This window comes from Crocodylus siamensis, chromosome 1, assembly GCF_052110815.1.
Source record: "Crocodylus siamensis isolate JL-2025a chromosome 1, ASM5211081v1, whole genome shotgun sequence".
Taxonomy (NCBI): domain Eukaryota; kingdom Metazoa; phylum Chordata; order Crocodylia; family Crocodylidae; genus Crocodylus; species Crocodylus siamensis.
In genome coordinates this window covers 100,081,728-100,097,599 of record NC_143395.1, presented here as the reverse complement: position 1 = coordinate 100,097,599, position 15,872 = coordinate 100,081,728, and the positions used below count along the sequence as shown (strand labels likewise).

Genomic DNA, 15,872 nt, shown 5'->3' with positions numbered 1-15,872 from the left:
GAGATGCCAGTCAGGGAACTTGGCACCTTTATTGACCTCAGGAGCTTGGATAATGTTTGGCAGAAAACCTTCCTTCTCAACAGATACCATTTCCAACTTAAGGCCATACGTCCAATCTACCATAGCGAATCAAAGCTTTTTTATGTACAATGAGGAATTGCCTGTACCATTTCAAGATGAAGCTCTCTCTGGAACTTAATTTTATGGAAGTTCATTTACATATCATGTTAAGGAAAGTCCTATGGTGTCCACGTTTGCTCTTAACTGAATCAGACCTTCACCCTTGTTTAATTTTACTATCTGTGGTCAATGAAAGCTTTGGAAAGTATGTTTCTGTCTCTTATGTTTTATATCCTTTTAAACTTTTATCGTATTTATTACATTTCTCACAGGCTGTTAAGCATGAAATTTTATGTGAATGATCTTTAGTTAATTATTTACAGCCTATCTATAGCCCAATGTTGGATCTCATACAGATTAATAAAATGTACCATACTCTTATCGAAAGTGTAAAAATGACTTATTTTGAGTCATCTTTGAGTCTTTTTATGAGTCTTCTCTTCTCAAGAACTTTTCTTTAAGCCTTGGAATGTTGGGGGTATGTCATTTTAGGTAATTAAAAATGTACTATTTTTTACTGAATTTAAGGGGAAAATATTTCAAATAAACATAACTTAGAATGCAATTATAAATGTACTACTTTTACATCTTGATGTGTGCAAGAAACTAATACTATTTTGTAAATGTTAATAATGATTATGCACTTACTTTCTTTTCATCTGTTTCTGCTTTTAGTGTTCAGTTATGCATAGAATCATAGGGCATTTTTACATGTGTTGTGCGACACAAGCTGAGAGTCTTAATTAGCAGGTCGCACTAATTAAAAGCCCCCATGTCTCAGTGTCCCTGCCTGTGCCTATGCTGAAAAAAGGGTGGTGGAGCACTCTGAACTAAAGCTCATTGAATGTGTTTCATTTCAAAGTGTCCTGCCACCTTTTCTGAACGCAGAGATGTGCTGGGACGCTGATACACATGACAAAAGGCTGCCGGAGCGCATCAGTTTCTATGCTCCAGGAGACTCGATTAATTGAGTTTCATGGTTTCATAGTTTCTAGGGTCGGAAGGGACCCAAGCAGATCATCTAGTCCGACCCCCCGCCATGGCAGGAAATAATACTGGGGTCATACGACCCCAGCAAGATGTTCATCCAACCTCCTCTTAAAAACCCCCAGGGTAGGAGCCAGCACCACTTCTCTTGGAAGCTGGTCCCAGATCCTAGCCGTCCTGACCATGCATCGAGTTTTCTCCAATGCACCAGGAGCAACCCCAACAGTAAGCTGTGCACACTGAGGACCAGGCCAGGAGGCGCAGGCTGGAACATGGTGCAGGCTGTCCTGAGTCCCATGTGGATCGCTACAGGGGCAGTCATGGACTGCACTGCCGGACAAGCTGGGGTGGGAGAGATGGTGGGAGGGTGTCAAGTAGTTTGGCATGCTGTGGCTTCCCTCCAGGGACATAAATATAAGTTCCATTCTTCTTCACTCTGCAGCCAGACAACAGGGGACCCCACAGACCCAGTTTATGGACTTTGAGTAATTAACCTGGTAACCTTCCCTGAACAGCTAACAGGGCACAAACTTCAAAAGCTGGTGAACCCTTGCACCAGTTAACACATCACAAGGCTCAGTAGCAATTGTTGGAGACCTACCTACAGTTACTTGAAATAATAAATTAAAAAAAAAATTAGCAGTACTAAACAATGACACTGAGGGCACATCTACACAAGATGTTTACTGTGGAGTTGCCTAATTAGCTCTGGAGTAAAGTCTCACCATCTACACGTGCAGCTCCATTAGGCCACAGTAAACTAATAAATGGTACTGTAGGTTAGTACTTGTAAACACAAGTGCTGTCTTGCAGCGGTGTTATTTAGTGTACTGTAACACACATAGATGCTGACAGGGCTGGCTGGGCCACAAATGTACAATAGTGCGAGTCCCACACAAGAGTACCCTTATGTCCCAACAAGCCCCTCTACAGCATGTTGAGCTGGGGTGGAGCAGCCCTAGGCTGACCTCCCTGCCTGTACTCCCCCACGGGCCCTCTTTCACTGGGGCTGCTCTAACCTGGCTCAGTATTATGTGGTCCCAGGTGCACATGTAAACACAGTGTCCAAAGAGCAATAAACTCCAGCATAAACTGCCCAGGAGTTTATTCAGTCACATTAACAGCACATGTAGATGCGCCCCTTGTGGAGCAGGTACAGCTACAAAGTGATACCTCAGAAGGAGGCTTAGGAACAGCACTTATGTCATGAGCTGCAGTCTTTGAATTTGCTAAGCTATGGAACAGTTCCATCACTGCATGTTTGGGCACAAGATGTATGTGCATTCTAGACACAGGCTATTAGAGAGTTTCATGAAAAAAACCCTGCTGAATGCAATCAAGTGACTGCCTCTTTAAATTGGAACAAGTGCAGAGAAGGGCTAATAGGACTGTCAGGAAACTGAAAACTAAAGGAGCCTGGTTATTTAGCTTTCTTTTCTTTAGTAGGAAAAAAACCCTAAAGCTGAGGGGGACCTAGACAGACTTGCAAGTTGGGTGAACCAGAACCAGATGAAGTTCAATTTCGAGAAATGTAAAGTGCTCCACCTGGGGTGAACACTCCCCTGCACACCTACAGGTTTGGCAATGCCAGCCTGACCAGTGCTACGAATGAAAGGGACCTGGGAGTAATAATAGACCACAGTATGAACATGAGCCGATGCTGTTGCCTGCACGGCTACCAATACCCTGGCATGCACCAATCAATGCATCTGCAGCAAAACCAAAGAAGTGATTCTCCCACTCCACTCAGCATTGGTGACACCTCAGCTGGAGTACTGCGTCCAGTTCTGGGCACTATACTTTTAACAAAGATGTGGTAAAGCTTGAGAGAGTCCAGAGAAGGGCCACCCGTATGATCAGAGACTTGCATAGCAAGCCATATGAGGAAAGGCTGAGGGACCTGGGACTCTTTAGTCTGAAAAAAAGAAGGCTGAGAGGGGACTTGGTAGCAGCTGACCACTACATCAGAGGCATACATCAAGGGCTCAGTGAACAACTTCACCAGGCACCCTAGGGGAAAATGAGGCATAATGGTCACAAACTCCTGGAAGACCATTTCAAGCTCAACATTAGGAAAAAACTACTTTACAACTAAAGTGTCCAGACTGTGGAATAAACTTCCTCCAGAAGTGCTGCAAACGCCTACCCTGGAAATCTTCAAGAGGTGACTGCATGGTTACCTTGCTGGGGTCACCCGAACCCAGTTGTCTTTCCTGCTTGGTGCAGGGGATCTTCCAAGGTCCCTTCTAGCCCTACAATCTATGAATCTATGAATATGAATCTATGAATAAAGGCACAAGAACAAATATGTATCACTGGCTATGAGTAACTTTAGGTGGGAAATTAAAAGTTTCTGACCAGCAGAGGCTTTTGGGTCTGGGCAAAAAGGTAGCTGGTTTTAGAAGTTTTATTACTTTTTGAAAGGTATTATTTGAACTGGGCCCACAGTGTGGGGATGCGGTCAGGAAAGCCAACCATACCTCGTCATGCATCCACAGATGCATCTCAAACAGGTCCAAGGAGGTGATCCTCCTCCTCTACGCAACACTGGTCAGGCTGCAGTTGGAGTACTTCGTCCAGTTCTGGGCACTGCACTTCAAGAGGGATGTGGACAACATGGAGAGAGTTCAGAGGAGGTCACTCGCATGATCGGGGGCAGCAGGGCAGGCCGTACGAGGAGAGGCTAAGGGACCTGAACCTGTTCAGCCTCCACAAGAAAAGGCTGAGCGGGGATCTAATGGCCTGTTACAAACTAGTCAGGAGGGACCAGCAGGCATTAGGGGAGTCCCTGTTCCCCCGAGCACTACCAGGAACAACAAGAAATAATGGTCACAAGCTGGCAGAGGATAGATTTAGGCTAGATATCAGGAGGCGCTACTTCACTGTCAGGGTGGCTGGGATCTGGAACCGACTTCCAAGAGAAGTGGTGCTGGCTCCTACCCTGGGGGTCTTTAAAAGGAGGATGGATAAACACCTGTCCGGGGTCATTTGACCCCAGTACTCTTTCCTGCCATGGCAGGGGGCAGACTTGATGATCTGCTCAGGTCCCTTCTGACCCTACAAACTATGAAACTATGATGATGTTGCCTGCAATTGTAGATCAGACTCTTGTAACCCAAAAGAACCTTTCCCGTTGTACGATCCTGTGTTTCTCTAATAAGAATGAGGGCACAAACAGGGTGAGGGAAAGTCCCCCACTAGCAAAAATAGCACAATCAGGATGTGGAAAACTGATTTGAAGATTAGCATTCTTTAAAGAGCAGCATACTTGAAAGACAATTCAGTCTAATAGGCCATGCTGGGATAACAGTAAAGGTTATATCCCTATGGTGGGCTATGTCTTACTTGTTTCAGCAAGTAAACAATGCCTTCATAAAAGACACACCAAGAACAAATATTAGTGAAAGGATAGATATAGCAACCTACTTGGAACTTGGAGGAAGTAATACAGGTTCTAGGTGGAAAGTGTTTGGAGGAAACACTGGAAAGTCAGTCTTTATATGCACATGGCTGGGATACTATTTCTCTATTTGCAGCATTTCAGTTAATAATTCCCTTGATTAAAAGCCAGAGATTTACAAGCATGAGGTCCTCTTATATGTGGCCTTTCCCCACATATTTCCCTCTTTCCCCATATATTAAAATTCCCTCTCTAGCCCAGATTTTCATTTTTTTTACTTCTCAGTTACTGACCTGTCTCATTCTGCCTACAGGTCTTTTCACTGTACTTGTTCACCTTCCAGGATCCTCTTTCCTTTGATTTGGCTTCTTTGATGAAGGATGTCCATGATGTTCTCTTCTTCAGTGACAGAATGCATTTTCTGCATCCTCTACCACCAATTACTGACCCCTGTAAAAATAGGTATCAGTGCATAAGTATCAGGACGAATATGCAAACAAGATTATGCAATGGTGAATGAGACTGTACTAAAACCTGTGTTCAGCTTCTGAGCATGCCCAGTGAGAATGAGAGATTTCCAAAAGCCTGAGAAAAGTCAGGTTAAATTCTTTAATTGTATGGTACGTTAAAGTGGAACTTCTTTCCAGCTAATCTGACGTTTGCTTGCTAACCAAATATTAAGACTTTCACTAAGATCATCGCTATATCTCTTAACCACGTAGGTCTAAATGTTAAGACCTCTAATCTCTAATTATTTTCTGCAAAATTACATGAGTACACATATATAGTTATGTCATATGCAAACACTCTAATGCATGGCCAAATTATCTTTCAACACTTGTGAATATGTATTTTCATTACATAATAAAAATTCAACAGGATAAAAAGGATTTCCACAGAATATCAATGACTAGAGCATTTGCAGATCTATAAACTGTGGTTTTAATCACCATAGGTGCATTTATGTAAGAAGGAACAATTTTGCACAATACACATTTGAAAACCAAAAAGCTTGTCTATGAATATGGTTGTTACTATTTCAGCAATAATCAATTTCTGTAATTTACATAAATATAATAGATGACCGTGCATAGCAATGGAAAGACATTAAACAATTTCAGAGCATTTTAAAAGTCTTATAATTGCATTCTAGCTAGATATGGCAATATGTATTCTATATTTCCAGTGTGGATGTCATTTTCTACCTCGTTATGTCCTTAGAAACTGAATAAACCATCAAGTCCATTATGTGGTCTTATGAGGGACCACTTGGAACAGGGAACAAAGATCAATGTCATGTCAAAACAAGTCCAAACACTGACCATCTCTAAGGGATTTACCTAGTATGGCCTTGTTTATGAGCACTGGTTACTGTATATGTTCTCTTAAGTCTACTTTGTAATAAGCAATAGTGTTTATAATGACATTATTTTGGTCTACAATGGAACCTTTGTGAAGGGAAATATTTCTTTTTTCCTACACAATAAATTTACTGTAGGCAGAGGTTTACTCTTAAAGTACTTTGTTGTTCCAGTAAAAAGTTTAAACTTTCATTCTGTTTCTTGTAAACTAAAACTGGACTAAACCCAGACCATGAATTAGAATACCCTTGAACCTTGGTTGATGAAGTGCAGAGAGAAACAAAATCCACATCTTGATAAAAATGTTGTGTCCTTGGCTTGTTTCTGCTACAGAAAGGGCCATGTTAGTTGAGTTCATGTTAAGCAGGTTCTATAGTGTACTTATGCTATATAACTGTGTATGAGACCTACTATCTTTGCATGATTAAAAATCTTTTTGCCCACTATCATTTTGACTTGATTCTGCATTTAGTTATGCTTTTACAGCAGTTCATTTTTGTTAATGTCAATAGAATTATTCCTGATTTACTATGGTATAATATTGGAGTCAGTCCTAGTATAAGTAAGCCCTATGTATTTGTATGAGTCCAGTCATCAGAAGGGTCACTAAACAGAGAGTGGAAAATGGAAGACTTTAGCATGATTTCTTGTTCCATGGGCTTAAGTGAAGTTGTCTAATTAGTGGTCCATTGCTTGGTGGTATTGGTGCACTATTTAGTTTAGTATGTTTGTTGATCACGTGTTGTGTTTGAGACAGAGGTTTTCTGGTCGAGTGTGTGTGAGGCTTTTCTGCCTTTGCTCATTGATTTTGGACAGTATTTCACTGTCAAGCTAATCCTTAATGAGAGGTTTAAGCTTAAAGGGGTAAGATGGGTGAGCAACAGATGGGGAAAAACAGGAGATTGCATGTTAGTTTGTAAGAGGCAATTTGACAGGCTTTTGCTTTTTCTTTTTTAAAGGATAAAGAATAAGGACAAGAATGATGATTACCTGAAAAATGGAAAGGCAGAAGACAAAGCAGGGTAGCACCTTAGAAACTAACTAGATCTATGAAGAATGGAAAGTGATCAGATGCAGGAGATGATGGATGTGCATTTTTGTTTATCCATGCTTCTATATGGCTCAGAAACATGGATGACCTACACCAAACATATCAAAAGATTAAACAGCTTTCATCTCAGATACATGCATAAAATTATTCAAATAAGATGGCAAGACAGGGTGACAAATGTGGAAGTTTTAAATCATGCTAGTATGTCATTCATGGGAACACTGATTAGTAAGAAAAGACTCAAGTGGCTTGGTCACAACAAGTGAATGCTGAATCACAGGATCCCAAAGAATGTGCTATAATCTGAAGCTCGTGAAGGGTCTAAAAAGAGAGGGAGACCATTGCGCAGATTTTGGGATGCTTGCAAAGATGACTTAGCATCCTTTGGAATCTCTGTGGATGATTGGGAAAGGAGTGCACATTGCCGCTCTGGTTGGCAGTGTCAGCTTGCAGCTGGAGTGAGGCAGCGCGAGGCAGACTGGATCAAGTTTTGTGATGACCAGAGTCAGAGAAGGAAAGAATCTGCTGCTTGGATTCAGAGCACTGCTAATTCATGAGTGTACCCTACCTGTGGTGGGACTATATTGGAGGAACTACTGTACTGATTGTGCAGCAGGAGGAACGGATGTACTGATTGGACTCAGCAGCCATCAAAGAACCCATGAGCACATACACCATAGTCTGTAAAGAGCAGTGGTGCCAATCGATTGATTTATTGGGTGCCTAATGGAGGATAAGGTAAAAGCTCTAGATGTGATACTTCTTGTCTTCAGGAAAGCTTTTGATGCAGTCCCATACTAAAGAATTTTGAGTTCTTTACTATAAGAAATCTGAAGAAATATATTATAAATTTAATTAATATAAGGTTTTCAATAATCGTACTCAAAGGGTGCATCTGTATGTGCACTTTAATGTGCATTAGCTTATTTTAATGTGCAGTTAAGCATCACAAAAAATGTGCTTTTGCTAATGCCTAGTTTAATGCCTATTAAAATAGGCTAATGCGCCTTTTTCTAGTTTCCACATTAGCAATAAGTGCATTAATGAACACATAGACTTGCCCAAAAAGTAATTATCAATGGTACAAATTCATACTATGAGGACATGTCAACTAGAGTTGAGGGCTTTTTTCTATGAATGGTAAACTCACCAAAAAAAAAAAGGTCAAATTCGGGGGTCCAAAACTGTTTGTGAAGTTATATGAAGTTTGGTGAAGTTTTCACTGAGAAAAAGGGTGATGAGTAATACTGTCAACACATTTTATTTCAATATTTTCAAAATAAAATACTTAGTTTTGGAAATGCTTTTTTTTTTTGACATTTTCTAAACAAAAAATTTTGCGTTTTCATTTCAAATTGCAATTTTCCTTTAAGGGTTTCCTAATTTAAAATAAAATAAGTGTATAAAAGGATTAATTATTTGAAAGCTTATATAAAAGACCATTTGGGACTAAAAAAAATGTTGCTAGTTGAAAAAATGTTGCTGTTTGAAAAACATAAGAAAGAGACACAATGGCTAACTGATTAGCACTGGTCTAGGATGTTGGATATTGACAGGCAAGTCTTTGCTCTAGCTGATTTGTAAAAAAAAAAGTTCTGGTCTCAATTGGACAGAGCAGAAACTACAACTAAAGGTTGGAGAGTTGCAAAAACAGTTCTGTTTTTACAAAATAATAAGTAAAAGTTTTGGGGTTTTTTTTCATTCTACAGCATAACGAAAACTAATTTTGAAAGCTTTGAAAGATGCTGTGAAATGGAACTGGAGTCTTTTGGTCAGCTCTACTGTTAACCTTCTGCCAAAATATTTTTTACCAAAATATTTTTTCCCTAAATATTGGCTTGAGAGGAGGACCTGAACCTGTAACAGAATTACCATTCCTTTCTAAAGGAGGAACTACTATATAATGCCTTCTGCTGTCTTCAGCTTTTAATAAAAGCTGTCCTGTGTCTGGTCCCATTTGTCAAGTTCTCAAAGGGCTTTGATTGAATGAGATCAATTAAAGTAAGAGACGCATCAGTCTCAGCAACTTGGCAATAAGTCTGTAGCTAATTGAGATGGTTGTTGGCTGAGATGTCCTGGGCTCTTGCCCAGTCACCAGACCCCTTGAAATATTTGGTAAGGTCATTAGGTTTCAGGTTTAATACCAGCTGTTCTTGGAAGCTTCTTTTCATGAACTCTAGAGCCAGACTGGGAATGAAAAAAATCACTGGGGTCCTGTAGCATGGGAGAGTGCCACATTAATCCTGCTGTTCATTGCCTTGCATTTGGCCTATGTCTCCATATGCATACACTTTTTCACAGATGACTGACTGGCCTGTAAATGAAGATTAAATAATTACTTTAACAACTTCATTGGAAGGCTGGGCTTTTTCAAATACAGGTGGTGCAGACTTCAGAAACACTAAAGTTCTGATGTTGCCCTGGGACTGAAAAAGGGCCCTGTGAAAAGACAAAATTCACTAACAGTGTGACTATTTTGAACATCCCAACACTTGGTAAAATCTGAATACATTTTCTTTGATTTTTATCCATATCTCCTAATACGATTATCTCAAGTAACTTGTCCTTTTTATTTTATCCAAAGAGAGGTAGCTATTCACGTTAGTCTGAAGTCAGGCAGAAGGCAGGGTAGACTTTCACCTTTTAGATTAAATTAGAGTATATCAGTGATGCATATGCTTTTGTAAGCAGCAGCTTACTACATCAGATGAAGAGGAAAAGAATTGTATTTATCTCATGATTATTATATCTATTCTCTATTACTGGTGACAATATCATTATTGTCCTTATCTCTCAGGACCATCTCTCACCCTCTTCTTCATCTCCCCTTTCTGCTATCTTTATGTACATATATAGTATAGTATCTGAACAACTAAAATAAAAATCTTTAATGTATTTAAACTCATAACTGCTCTGTGAAGTAGGGAAATATCATTTCTTTCATTATATAAATAGCAGAATTAAGTCTGTGCTAATTTAGGGAATTAACCTGAATCTTCAGCCAACACCCAAGATATTGGTCAAACTTCTTCAGCCTTATAGCCAGGCTTTGTGGCTAGGGATGGAAGTTACACATAAACAGGTTTAATAGATCCGAAACTGTTTTAAACCTGTAACAGAACAGAAGTTCAGTGTACATGAACCAGTTTTAAAATGGCTGAAACTGGTTTAAGATAAACCTGGTTGAATGTAGTATCAGACTTAACTGATTTGGGTCAAATTGGTTTATGAGACTTCTGTCCCAGACCCCTGGTTGAAGTTAAATCAGAATCCCTCAGCATCCTAGGATGTTCTGTAGGCCTGGGCTGAGCTGGGTTGGGCTGGGCTGTGCTGCCTGGTCCAGGCTGGTCCTGCCCCTCTGCTCCCTAGCTGGAGCAGTAAAGGTTGGCTGACAAAGAGGGAAGGGGGAAGGGCAAGACTGGCTGGGGATGCAGCGCAATCTGTGGGCTGCCAGGCAAACCCCAGCTGGGGTGTGGGGCTGGGGAGGGGGTTAAACACCCCTTCTGCCACTCAAACTTACTGCTAGCTGCAACTGTGGACTAGAAATCCCAGAGGTGCCTGGAAGCAGGAAGAGAAAGTGATAAGCAACACTGCAAAGTCCTGCTGCTGTGATTTTGAACTGCAAATCCCACTGAGCTTGGCAGCAGCAGGAAGAGGAAGTGAACACACAGCCCATGCTGGCTACTTGCCCAAGAGCCATGCTCTAGTGCCCCCTTGCCTTCTGGCCTAAGCCACTGCAGACATATGGCTGTATTTCCTGAATTAAAGGTAAATGTCTGTTCACTTCTGTTTCAATTTCATCTCTGAATTTAGACTAACCTGGAAAGACTGTATCAATTTAGCCTCAGGCCTTTTGGCTGTCTGTACTTAGCCTGTATGACCCTCACAACCCTTCCTCCACACACTTGAGACACTAGATTTCCTTGAGAGCTGAACTATTAAAACTTCCATTAAGAGTACTGTGATCATCTTCTCATGATTCTTTCATGCCAACATTGTCCCTCTTCAATCTCTACAAAGCAAAACCACTGATTTCTTTTATATATATTACTAAGATCACATCCACCTCCCCTTGAATTGCTTCAGTAGCATCCCTTTCTTCCATAAATAAAATTTAAACATTTTTAGCCTGGCCTTTAAGACCTTTAGCTTTGGGTAACCTGGAACCTGGGATTTTAAGAAAAGTTCAGGCTCATCCCACAGATTGGGCAGTCATTTTTCCAAGATCATGAGACTAGCTGACTAAACGTCAGAATACCAAAGGCAACAAAGGGAGAAAGAATTCTGCAAAGTAGAGTAGCTAGCTGGGGTAGCTCTTCAAAGCATGTCATAAATCCCTACTGAGAGTGACAGGAATGAAAACAGGTGGCTACATAATGTAACATCAGGGTGTAATGTATGTGTTGTGTAATGTAATGCATTACGTGCACTGAAAATGTGATATGAGTGTATAACAGAAGGGGAACAACCCTGTGGTTTTGCTGACATATTGGCAATGCATACTGGAATCTCAACTCAGTGGCTGTTACCCATTGCAGTTCCCACCAGGGGCCCCAGTTGCTTATTAGACTTCAGTTCAAACAATCCTTCCTTATCCTTGCAGCACTCTCTCTTCAATCTGCCAGTGATCATCACTTTTACTTATAGGAGGCGCTGTCTGACTCTCCTCCACTAACACTTCATATACTTTAGTTTGACAATCTGTGGTATACAGGGGAAAACATCACCCCATCAAGGAACAGGAACAGTCAGCAAAGTTTATAGTGACTTGGAATTGTTTTAGAAAGTTGGTTCCCAACAAGGCATCTTGCCTGGCATCTTTCAGTATGAGAAATGTACATGGCTATCTGTGGTCTTGGAAGTACATGGTCATACCCCACTCCCCCAAGATTGGGAGTGCCTCCCCACTGGCTGCCTTGACTACTAGGCTACAGGGTCATAGGTCCATTTCTGTCCTGGTTGTAGCTTGCACCGATACTTGGTGATATACAAGGAATACCTGGGAACTTGAATCCAGGAGAAATTGGTAAGTGACCTCTCTTAGCTTTCCTTCCAGGTAATATCCCAATCCTGTGGAACCCACAATTACTACATCCTCCTGTGGGCCTCTTGGTGTATCAGCAGTGGATGGGCCCTTTTCCATTGCCTGTCTCAGTTTCCCTGCCCAGGACACCACCTTCTCTCTGGACAGACTCTCTGGAAATGGTTATAGTCACCACAGGATCAGCACCCACCAACAGTCTTGTGATGTAACCCCAGCTGCTGTGATCCACGCAGGCCCCTACTGCCATATCTGCTTGGACCCTGACTGTCCAGAGCCTGGTGGAGTTTGTTTATTCTACCCTGAAGCTTCTACATAGTCTCCATTAGCACCTGCAGGACTGATGGTTCTAGGGTTGGGGTGTGTACTGCTGGTTCATCTTCTTTGGCACGCACATGTACTCTGGCCTCTGTGTCTCTGGGACTTAGGGCTCCTACCTGCTGTGCCAGCTTCAAGTCAGTGGCTAAGTGTATGGCCACCTTCAGGCTCTGGGGTCTTCCCAGCCAACATTTAGCTTCCACCTCTCCACTGCAGGCACATTGTATGAAATGGTTCTGGGCAAATCTGTCATACATGTCTGAGCTAAACTGTGGGAATTCCTTTATGGCTAATTGTCTGGGCACCAGGCCTAAGTCCTGGGCTGACTCAATGGGTGCCCTTACTCTTGTACTGAAATCTATACTAGCCCACATAGGATCTGTAGCTGGTTCAAAAGCTTTCCTGAGGGCCTCTATTAGGCATTTGTAGCCCTGCTTGGTTTCCTTGCTGAGGCCATAGTAGACCACATGGGTGTCTAATGCCCCTTGAGTTGTGGGGGGCATGTGGATCCCCTGACACCAGTCAGCAACTGGGTGGGGAAGTCCCTCTGGTGGCCAGTCGTGCTGAGTGGGGGGGAGGTGGTTCCCCATGGCCAATCTCACTCACCATAAAAGCAGCCATGCTGCTTCCAGATCTCCTATGGCCACTTCTGGAAGTGGCACGGCTGCTTTTGCTGGTCGCCCCACTCCCCAGCTGGCATTCACAGGAGGGGCACTGCTGCTCCCACCTGCCCCCCTGTCCACCAGCTAAACAGGGAGCGTGGCCTAACACCAGCGGTCTCAGGGGGTGCATGTGTTCTGCCGTGCACCCCCTACATGCCACCCCTGGTAGACTACCCCCGCCTTCCCTGTGAGTAGCAGACCTAGGAAGTCTGGCTTGTCAGCCTCATCCCATCCATTTAACCTAGCTGCCAAATTGTGTATGCCAGATATCCCGCTCTTATTGTTCACCACTATAGGATGCAGGATTGAATATGAGCCTTTGACCAGGAGGTGGGGCTTGTTTGTCTTCCTTTCCTATGGGGGCATCCCTCCCACTGCAGCATCCATCTCCCCTATGTAAAGTCCACACAATGACAAAACTATGCACTTACAACAGCAGTTTTCCCAGCACCATATGACCTATGACCACTGATCCCACCAATGCCACCAGTTGTTGCAAGCCCCTGCAGTGTCAGGCAAAATCACTACAAGCAATGAGGGGTTTACTCACTTTATATAAAGTGTTCTAGGGATTAGGGTCACAGGCCAATGGGAAGGGACAAGTAAAGGTAAATAGGCATTCATAGTATAACAACATACACTTAGAGAGAAAGTAAACAGGTAGTGGTCAGTACAGCTGGGTATATACATTCAGCACATGCAGTCCCCTCCACACTCCAGAGGTGTCCCCAAAATCAGTCTTTACTCCAAAGTCGCTCTGTGCAGGTCTCTAGGTCAGGGATCATGTGTAGTCGATTCGTGGTTCAACTATGCTGCACAGAAGTTTCCCTTTCCTTCAGTCACTAACCCCCCCAGAACTCCTGGCATGTAGCTAGCTGGGGCTGTCCATTCACTTTCTCTTCCTGTTGCCCCCAAGTGCTCTGGACTTGTAGTCCAGCATCACAGCAGCAGAGCTCTGTAGGGTTTCTCATCACTGTTACTTCCTCTTCCAGGTGCCTCTGGGCTTTGTAGTCCATGGTCACAGTCAGTGGGGCTCCACAAGGTTGCTCCCCTTCTGTTACCCACTCATATCACATTTTCCATGTACACAATGCATTACATTACACAATGTGTACATTACACTGGGTTAAAGGTAGGACAAACATCACCCTCCAAGGAACATGGTCTAAGTACTACAGCACAGACTTATGCTCCCTCTCATGAACTTTAGTGAATCTTGAATCCTTTCCATGCAGTGACACAGAACAGGAGGGAGGAAGGTTGTCCCCCCACCATCCTTGCGACCTGGTCACACAGCACTCTCATACCCCCTCAGGCAGAGGAGGGTATAGAACTCAGGTCTCTCACTTCAGTGCAATTGCTGTATCCTCAGATCCAGGCCCCAACATTCTGTCATCCAACCTGTGGGACATGGTGCCACTTGCTAGAACTGGTGCATGGGGTGGCACAGGCCTGGTCCCAACACACAGGCCCGGGCAGAGGTGGCATGGGGACCTGGAATTTCATTGCTGGTAGATGAAGCCTGGCAGAGATGGCATGAGCTTCGGAGCACAATCCCCACTTTTGAAGTTGGATAGAAGTAGCATGGGCCCCCAGAAACTTATCCCTATATGTGGGGCCCAGCAGAGGTGGCATGGGCAGGGCCCCAATTCTTGCATGCAGAACTGGGTGGAGGCAGTGCAGGTTCCAAGGGCACCAGCATCGTGATTTCAGTATGCAGGATTGGGTGGAGACAGTGCAGGGTATGCGGCTCCAGTTCCAACACACTGGCCCAGGTGGGGGTAGCATCATCTGGATCTGGGTGTGTGGGTCCAGTGCAGGGTCTGATCCGGCTCACAGATTAGCCTTACATCAGTCATTTGGCCTGAGAGGCCAAAAATTTGTGCAGCACTGGTCCAGGCTATTACAAAAATATAAGCAGCACCATACTTCATCCCACTGCATTTTAAAAGATATGGTGGGTGTAACTACATTTTGTAAGGAGCCTAACTATGTCATACTGTATTTGGCATTCTCTAAGAAAGCTGACTAAAGCAAGCCCCTCAGAAGACTTAATCAGAAGGACACATGACTGCACAGCCCTGATAAGTTTTGGTCAATTCAAGGTATGCACAGAAGTGCAACTCTACGTGCCTGGGAAATTTTATGTCTGATGGGGAGGTATTTATGAATTTCAGGAACCTTCAAAATCATTAACAAAACTAAGGGAAGGCAACTGGGGCAGTAGTGGCACAGCAGCAGCCAGAAGTTGTCACTGTGTATGTCCCTGCTACCCTGATTCCGCAGCTCACAATGATCCAGCAGCTGAGCAAGAGATGTTCAGAATCACAGCTTTGGACTAAAGTGCCTAAACTCTGCCTGAGTCCTACTTTAGTCTCTTATGTTTCGTTTCTTTTCTTTTTTTATCTGACCCTTGATGGGTGCACAGACTCCAGGAAGGGAACAGTTGCCCAATAATGTGAAAGGACATGTTTTGTTCTTTGTTTGAAGCCTTCTGTGGGTGGGGGGCAGACCTTTGTGGGAGGTCTGGCAGGCCTTCAGTTTTAGACTTATTCCCTTTGTCTTCCCTTAATCCATACCCCACCCTACACACACTGATGTAAGGCAGACAATTTAGTTCTATGTTTCTGGTCATCTGGCTCTGATTTTTTACATCACTAATTTTTCTTTCATCTGAAGTTCACAGTGATGTAATTGAAGAGAGCCTAACTTTAAAACTACACAGTTTCTTTGGGACTACCCTTCTTGGCCATGTCCAGATGGGCATGGCCATGCAATATGTGGTACTGCAAATATGTCTGTGGCACCACATAGTGCACATTTAGATGTTCTCTGCACTGCAAGGGCACACTGCCCATGTATGCACTGCTCTGATTTTTTTCCTGTGGGTTTTTTTAACCCCCTGGATATCCCCTTGAACCAGCACATGCAG

The 15,872-nt window shown here is 43.1% G+C and overlaps 1 long non-coding RNA gene across 2 annotated transcripts in view; it reads left to right on the top strand.

Annotated features, from left to right (window-relative positions):
- The window catches only part of LOC149873099 (uncharacterized), a 121,604-nt gene extending 115,901 nt beyond the window's left edge, over nt 1-5,703 (top strand). For both annotated transcript variants that reach the window (XR_016441270.1, XR_016441268.1), the window contains exon 5: nt 4,821-5,703. This is a non-coding gene — a long non-coding RNA (uncharacterized LOC149873099). The remainder of the gene's footprint in view (nt 1-4,820) is intronic.
- The last annotated feature ends 10,169 nt before the right edge of the window (nt 5,704-15,872 follow it).